A 9251-nucleotide genomic window follows, 5' to 3' on the forward strand; every position below is an offset into this window, starting at 1 on the left:
GCCAGTTAATCAAGAAGATATTTTTCCAGCAGAAGTGTTTTTGTGCATGTGAATAGTCAAATGTTTATGTCATCAACAAGCTGAGTGCAGCCACAATGTATCCTCTCTCATTTATTCTCCAGGGCCGTCTGAGGTTCGGATGTACAATGACAAATACGGATAATATGGTCTTTAGTGCAGTTTTAGTCTCTGCAAGGTGGGATCCTCTGTGTTCCACTTAGAAGAGGCCAGGGTCACCCCATATCGAACCTTTACAATGGTTGCCAATATCTGCGAGGATGGAGCTAGCTGCAAATCAATCCTTGGGCTTGACGTCCACAGGAGTTTGTCGCAAATAATGGTCACAAATTGTGCACAAATTGTTTGTGATCTTAATCTGATTTTACTATGCAACTTATGTACTAATAGGTCATTTTAAAAAATCCCCTGTCACAGGGGTTACCGAACTACCTGCCTAGTAACTATTAATTAGGCAGTTTTCTATTTACGACCTCCTTTGATTGGCTATAAATACACAGAATGGGCCTCGAAGGAAGGGCAGACGGCCATCCTTCTCTATGCGATTCTAAATGGAACCTTTTTCATGAAAGCAGCCACTGTTCTTTAAAGGAACCCGTTTTGCCTTATAATTTAAACAAAGTTTCCTGTTTGGGCAAAACATCACGGGAGTGGTCAGGAGCAGGCAGTGGTCCCTTGGGCCATTACCTCTTCCACCTGAGCCCGCCGACATGATTCACAAAGGGGAATCATTTTTTAAACTGTAAAATGGCCTTATACATTTGTTAAAGCAGTTTTATGGTTGGTGTTGAAAAACACCAGTATGCCAACTGCAACTTTTTACATCAGAGCCCTTCTCCTTTCACAAGATGCAGTGATTCCAATGATGAATCCATGGCATTTGATGATGGACTCAGGGGCTGCCTAAGATTGTTATCGGACCATTGTGCCTAGTCAAGCAAACTAAGAAGTATAGTATGATACCATCACAAAGTCTGAAACGTGAACTTGACCAAGAAAATATAATGCTGAAATAACGTGCAAATATAGTGATGCTTAAGATGTGAATAAATGCAAACTTGTAGTAGGCAATCATACCTAAATGTGCTAGGCCTGTAATATTTCTACACTGACATGTTTTATTTAACTAAGCTAAAGGAAATTGTGGAGATGGCAGAAGGCCTGATAGTGACCTTTTTAAGGATTAGTTTTTCACAATGAACAGTTGTTGCACGTTTTTTTCATTTATACAGGTGTTTCTACCTCTAGAAAGGACTACTGTTAGCTAATGAATAGACTTGTTTTTTAGAAGGTTAGAGATGAAGTTTTGTATGGAAGGTAATATCATGGAAACATTAATGCAGTAGTTACACAATAAGACATAGTTGCATTTTTAGAAGTTGCTGTTTGAAGATATTGTGTTCTAGTGAGAAGGCATTCCAATAGGCGAATCAAAGGCTGATTGGTCAACTGAAGAAAGAAGAAGCAACATGAATATGCAACATCAATTTTGTCTGTCTATAACAGGGCATGTTCCTAGAGTATGTTGCCTTATTACACCTCTTTATGCCTCATTCCTTACCACATGCCGCATATCTCATTCCCTCATGATTCCTTTTATGCTTGTATTAGCACGTTCCTCACATATCTCAAGCTTCTCTTCATGAGAAGTCCTGCTTTGATTAATTATTGCATTTTTGAACTGACTTTTGATGCTGAAGCATTATGCTTTTTGATTTCTCTCAAATTCAGAACTCTTTATGGGTTTCTGAGACTGACACCCTATTTCCTTCTCATTCCTAGAATATGGATTAATTCCTTAATGGCATTCACTTAATGCATTTATTATGATTTATTGATTACTTTGATTATTGACAAAAACAATTACTGATATTGATACATTTGTATGCTGATTCTAATAAAGAGGATAAATAAAACTGTTTAACTCAAACTTAAATGTAATTATTGACTAAAATAATTTAGAGATTGTGGTGATTATTCAAAGCGATGTACAGCTCCTGATTAATGTTAGACAACATTAAAAATCCATTAACCTGAGGCATCGGGGTTAGCCCTGATGATTGTTAAACCATGGTTTAACCTCAGATATAGGATGCTTGTGAAGAATTGTGTCATCGATGTGTGACTTGCCAACAGATGAATGTAGAGAAAAGAACACAAGTTCAAGTGAGTCACATAGGAAGAGCAGGTGGTCCCTTTAAATGAATGCAGATGGTACTTTATGAAGATGCCTGTTCCTAAGAGGCCGAGATAGGTCCTAGTTATGGTCTGGATTTTCTCTCCATGGGTGGAAGTTTACCCAACACTGAAAAAATGACAGTCTCACTGTAGCTAAACTGGTGTTATAAAAAATTAATACCCAGGTTCTGATTACTGGGTCCTCTGGAGTTAGATCGTGGAACTCATTCAACAATGAAGTCCTTTGAATTTTATGTGCAGCTTTACTGGTGGGACCGATGTCACATTATAGCTACAGACCGGAAGTTTCTGGAAATGTTCAACAGCTCAATGGAACTATAAAGTCCTGATTGACAAAAGTGTGTTTTCCTCTTCAATGAAATGACCATATGCTTTGCCTTTGGTATTTGGGAGCCTATGAAGTACTCCTGACAGGAGGACAGGATTATCGCTGCATGAAGTCCTATTGGGGCATGCAATAACACTGCTTGCTGTACCTGGAAATGTACTTGTGAACATCACAGATGACATGATACCAGATTACTGCAAAGGATTAGTTGACGTGGTGCATTCTGTCTCTCACCAGGTCGAAGCTGCATCCTCAAATCCGTATCAGGAACAAAGTCATAACCTTAGTCCCTGTGACTAGGTGTTGATCAGGTGTTTGGGCAAAATATCGAAAAAAATATTGTACTACTGAAATATTGTGTCAAGAATATCAGGACTTCAACTACATTGTGGGCATGAATATCAAAGGTAAAACAATTTATTTTGTGTTGGCAAAAATATAAATGTAGTACATATTGTTGCATATATTTTTGTATTAATGAGCATGTAATGCATTATATTTTTCTATTCTAGGAGTTTATACTATTGTATTTTATTTTCATTTTAATTAATTGGATAAAAAAATTAAATAATAAAAACTTTTGAAAAATAAAGAAAATAAAAAAAGTTTTACAGTGGAAACATATCAAACATTTTAAAAAAGTAATTGTGTATTGTGCTATTTGAATGACATGTAACTGTACCTTTTAAAGTTTGAGTGGTAGAAAATATTTTTGAAATGTTTGAAAATGTCATTAGTAGTTAAAACGTACATTTTAAATTGTATTTTTTTAAAGGTTAGTAGTTTAAATTAGTACATTTTAATATTACATTTCTTTTTAAAGTGTGAGAATGTGTAGTAATAATTGCGTATTTTACATTTTATTTTAAAATAATAGGTAAAACGTTTATTTTGAACTGGTTTTCTAACATTTGAAGTTTTTAGTTTTCCACACCTTCCCTAAGTCGGTTTAGATTGGAGTGGGAATAGTAAATGTCATCCCTTTAGTGTCCAACACCTTCCCTAAATTGGCTTAGAATGGATTGGGAATAGTAAATGTCACCCCTTTAGTGTCCAACACCTTTCCCAAATGTGTTTAGATCGGAGTGGAAATAGAAAATGTCACCCATTTAGAGTCCAACACCTTCCCCAAGTTGGTTTAAATAGTAGTGGTATTTGTAAAGTTTTACCCCTTTAGTGTCCAACACCTTCTCCAATTTGGTTTAGATATGAGTCGGAAGAGTAAATGTCACCCATTTGGTGTACAACACCTTTCTCAATTTGGTGTAGCGTGGGGTGGGAATAGTAAATGTCACCCCATTTTGCCCAACGCCTCCCCCAAACTGGTCTAGATTGGAGTGGAAATAGTAAATGTCACCTCTTTAGTGTCCAACACCTTCCCCAGTTTGGCATATTTGAGTGGAAATAGTAAATGTCACCACTTTAATGTCCAGCATTTCCCCAGGTTTGTTTAATAAAGGGGAAATAGTAGATGTCACACATTTAGTGCCCAGCATCTTCCCCAGGGTGGCTTACATTAGACTGGAAATAGCAGATGCCAGACCTTCAGTGTAGAACACCTTTCCCAGGTTGTTTTAGATTGGAGTGGGGATAGTAAATGTAACCACTTTGGTATCCAGCACCTTTCCCAAGCTGGCTTCGATTGGAGTGGGAATAGTAAATGTCATCCCTGTGGTGTTCAACACCTTTCCAAGATGGTTTAGATTGAAGTGCGAATAGAAAATGTTACCCCTTTGATATCCAACGCTTTCCCCAAGTTGGTTTAGATTAGAGTGGGAATAGTAAATTTCACACCTTTGGTGTCCAACGCCTTCCCCAAGTTGGTTTGGAATGGAGAGGGAATAGTAAATGTCATCCTTTTAGTGTCCAACATTCCCCCCAAATTTAGGGTCTGATTACAACCTTGGAGAAGGGGATTACTCCATCACAAACGTGACGGATATCCCGTCCACTGTATTACAAGTTCCATAGGATATAATGGAACTTGTAATATGGCTGGCGGATTATCTGTCACGTTTGTGATGGAGTAATCCCCTCCGCCAAGGTCGTATTCCAGCCCTTAGTATAATGAAAAGATGTAACATATTTTTAAATTTGTAAAAATAAAAATAATTATAAAGTAACATAAGCAAAATAATGTTTTAATTGTAAAAAAACAGAATAAATCAGATTTTATACGTATTTGTATGATGTACATTTTCAAATGTTATTTTTCATTGATTATAATTTTTAAGCATTTTTAACTTGTTCTTAAAAACAATTCTTTAAAATTATCTCAAGATAATCTTCATTAGTATATATTAAAGAATTGTATATACTGCATACTATTATACATTTTAGACTTTTCACTTTTTAGAAACTTTTCTGCAACATTGTTCAAAAAGTTTAACATTATTATTATTTTTTTACATTTTTGTTCTATTAAATAGTTTCATTTGGTGGCCATATTGTTTTTACTGTTAAATTCTATTTTGTAGTCAGATGGTGTTATTTTGGATCTTTTTTTCCAGGAACCAAGTCACGGTTAGGTGCTGGTGTTCGTTGGAACAGGTGAGTCTTTTTTTAAGGATTTTATAAGGGTTTTAAGGGTAGGAGGATTTAGGGTGCATGTTCAAAACATGGGGACACTGTTAAGAGATTTTAGTGTATTTAGATGTGTTTTTGTTAGTGTTTTGCACTATTTTCTCATGTCTCATTTTGTTAAATTGTTACATTAATTTATGAATCTGTTATGTTAATTTATGTGATGTTACTTATGTTTTGATGACTAAGGTCCTCATTACGAGTTTGGTGGTCAGACTGCCAGACCACCATGTTGGCGGTCCCAAAAAGACCACCATGTTGACGGTCTTCCAGATTGCCCTATTACAAGTTACACAGACAGGAACACCGACCACCAAGCAAAAAAGGCAGTGATGTGGAGGCCCGGATATAGGCTGTTTGAACTCCAGCCCTGACATCCCCACAACCAACCACTGACCATATTACAACTTCAAAGTTGCAGTGGATGGCACTCGTGGTGGTCAGCCAATGGTGGTCCGAACCATGGCGGTCCGCGGTCACCAACGTAATACACAACTGCACATTGGATGGATTTGAAAACAACACAGCTGATACACATTGCCACACTGGACACACCTGCAAAGGACACTATAAGACACAGTCCTTCACACACCACAATCCTCTGCTTTTTCACAGAAATAGCCAGAAAAACAGAGAGCTTAAAAATGTTAACTCCATAGAATAGGCACCCCTTCAATTATTTTTACCATCCCATACCACACCCTGCGCACATTTTTGTCCAGTCGCACCCTTTTGCACTTCCCCTCTTTAGTAAGTCACTGTCACCTGTAATATATGTTTCTTTTTTTTTCAACCATGACACGTATCACAAATGCACGTTTTACTGATGAAGAGTTAAGAGTCATGGTGGATGAAATCATAAGAATAGAGCAGCAATTGTTCATAGCCCAAGTCCAGCACACTACTCTCAGTAGGAAAATGGAAATGTGAGATAGGATAGTTGACAGAGTGAATGCAGTAGGCCCCATCCTGCATACAAAGGAGGACATCAGGAAGAGGTGGAAGGACCTCAGGAGCAAGGCCCTTTCCCTGGTCTCCAAGCACCAGCTGCAGGCTAAGAAGATTGGCGATGGCACTCCCACTTTTCCCTTATAACTTCATCCTGGGAGGAGAAGGTCTTGGCCATCCTGCATCCTCAGGGCTTGACAGGAATACCTGTCACAAACATGTTAGGACACGCATGCCCATTGCTCTCCTTTTGCCACCTTCATTGTCACTCCACGCACTAGCCCTGTGTCCACCTGTTGAAAGACCTCTGTCTGACATTTCACAATTGGAGTAGACTCACCTGGGTGGGAACAACATCTGTGTATAGTGTGTATAGTACGGGGACTGGCATGACTACAACTCCCAGCATGCACTGTTCATGTAACTACAAAAAACAGACCTGTGTCCTCTGCTCCAAAGACCCCTGTTTGTCAACTCCCAATTGAAGTGTACTCACCTGGAAGGATAACTTTTGTATAGTGTATGTAGTACAGGGACTGACATGACTACTAAGGCCAGGATGCACTGTTACTGTTACTCAACTCAGCCAGGCCAGTGTCCTCTGGTCCAAATATTCCTTTCTGGCATCTCCCAATTGAAGTAGATTCACCTGGGAGGATGAAATGTGTATAGCATGTGTAGTACAGGAGCTGACATGACTGCAGAAGCCAGGAGGCACTGTTACTGTCACTCCTCTCAGCCAGCCCAGTGTCCACCTGTCCAAAGAGCCCTGTTTGTCCACTCCCAATTGAAGTGTACTCACCTGGGAGGATAACATTTGTATAGTTTGGGGACTGACATGACTGCTAAGGTCAGGAGGCACTATTATTGACACTCCACTCAGCCAGCCCAGTGTTCTCTTCTCCAAAGACCCCCGTCTGGCATCTCCAAATTGAAGTAGACTCACCTGGGAGGATGATACTTGTATATTTGTGTAGTACAGGGATTGGCATGACTAAAACTGCCAGCAGGCACTGTTTCTGTAACTCGAAAGAACTAGAACAGTGGTCAGTTGCTCAAAAACATCTGTTAGTAAACTCTCAATTGAAATGGGCCCACTAGGGGGAAAACATTGGTCAACTGTGTGTACTCGAGCGATTGACATGACTGAAACTCACAGCAGGCCCTGTATTTGTAACTCAAAGACACAAGCACAGTGTTCTCTTCTCCAAAGACCACTGTTAGTTAAATTGCAAAATCAAGTTAACTCACCTGAGGAGTATAACCTTTGTCAAGTAATGGGGAGTAGTTAGAGTGACAGGACTGCAACTCCCAGTAGGCACTGCTCCTCCAACTTCAAACACCAGACCAGTGTTCTCTCCTCAAAATATCCCTGTGTCTTAACTCTCTACTGAATTGTACTCACTTGGGAGGATGATATTTGGATAGTGTGTGTAGTACAGGGAGTTACATGACCGCAACTCACAGTTGGGTTTCTCACTGTCACTCCAACCATCAGTATAGTGACCTCTTCTCCAAAGACTCCTGTTTGGGAAATCACATAAGAAGTGTACTCACCGGGGGATGACATTTCTGAAGTGACATGGCTGCTAAGGCCAGGAGGCTCTGTCTCTCCAATTTCATACACAAGCCAGGTGTGCATTTGTCCAACTATCTTTGTTCGTTAACTCACAACGGAAGTTCACTCTCCTGGGAGGATCACATTTGGCTAGTGTTGGGAACTAGTGGGAGTGACCTGAATGTAAAGCCCAATGGGCCCTGTTTTGCTAACTCCAATCACCAGCCCAATGTCCACGTGCCCCAACGCATTTGTTAATGAACTCACAAAGAAAGTTTACTCACCTGAGAGGATAACATTTGGCTAGTGTTGGGAACTAGGGAGTGACCTGAATGCAACTCCCAGGGGATGTCCAAATCATCAATGACGGATCACTCTCAAATTATGTTTGCTCACCTGGGAGGGACCAAGATACAGGTCATGTTCGACTCAGACATGTGGCTGGCCACCTAGCTCAATCTTGAACTGCTAAGCCAAGATGAAACTATTGAGGACAGGGAGGACAGCTGAACCGAATGTGCAACATAAATGAACAAAAGGCCTTAAGATACATCACCAGAATGGTATTGGCAGCAGACACATTCACTGTGCACTGACAACATGATGACTCTAATCACATATACAGCAAACTCCTGGGTCAGCCTGCAGAACAATCAACTAGGCCTCAAAATGGTACAAACCACATCCTGCCCAGCCACTGCTTTCCCCCCACTGGTGGCAAGGTGTATTTCTCTGCCCATCCTCCCAAGTGCTAATGAACTGGTAAATTCAGCAGCTGCTTGACTCAAATGGAATTGGCGTACTTCACAAATGTCAGGTCAATACAACCAATAGCATGGGTACCGGTCACAATAGGATAACCTGCAAATTAACTATGTACACAGGCTTTGCAAAATGTCACTGTACACCTTTGCAAGTAGATGTTACAATGCAACCAGTAACATTGCATTTTTCACATCAACAGGTCAAGCTGCCACTGGGCACACCTAGCCCACAGAAGAGACTGCCACTACCCCCTTGCATGAAGCTCTCAGTGATAGCGACACTCCTGGACATGGAGGACAGTTCAGACCCATCTAGACAACCTGGTCAGACCCTTACAGTAAGACTCACTGTGGCCACATCAACACCTCCCAGCCCATTGCCTCAACCTCACAGGCAGCCATTGGCCCCACAACCTGTGTCCCTAAGACAGTGGCAACCATCTTGTACCCCCAATCCAGGAGCCCGATTCACAGTACATCTTGGATAATGATGGGCCTGGAACCAACAGTAGGGGGCACCCTATGGCAAGGGCACATGCCCATGGGGGTAGGGTGCATGGGAGGGATGTTGTGGGCCACCGGGGTGAGGCCACTGGGGATGCTCTTGGCCAAGAAACCATCAGCCAAGTCTTAGGGGACCATCAGGAGTCCCAAGGCATGATGGGCCTGGTACTTTCTGAACTCCAGAAGATGAAGCAGCTGCCGAGGGACATCCATAGAGATATGATTCAACAGTGGGAGGCCACCAATACTAACCTGGCCTTCCAAACAGGGGTGTTGAGGGACATTAGCAGTAGCCTGATCAGAGATCATCAGCAACACTCTACCTGTTCCTTTGTCGCAGCAACAGCAG

General features: G+C 40.9%; 1 long non-coding RNA gene across 1 annotated transcript; it reads left to right on the top strand.

Annotated features, from left to right (window-relative positions):
* Positions 1-2914: 2914 nt before the first annotated feature.
* On the top strand, positions 2915-9027 carry LOC138295549 (uncharacterized). The gene is made up of 3 exons (XR_011203623.1): positions 2915-2952; positions 5056-5095; positions 8599-9027. It is a non-coding gene; the product is annotated as an uncharacterized lncRNA (long non-coding RNA).
* The last annotated feature ends 224 nt before the right edge of the window (positions 9028-9251 follow it).

The sequence above is a fragment of the Pleurodeles waltl genome, chromosome 1_2 (genome assembly GCF_031143425.1).
Source record: "Pleurodeles waltl isolate 20211129_DDA chromosome 1_2, aPleWal1.hap1.20221129, whole genome shotgun sequence".
Lineage (NCBI taxonomy): Eukaryota > Metazoa > Chordata > Amphibia > Caudata > Salamandridae > Pleurodeles > Pleurodeles waltl.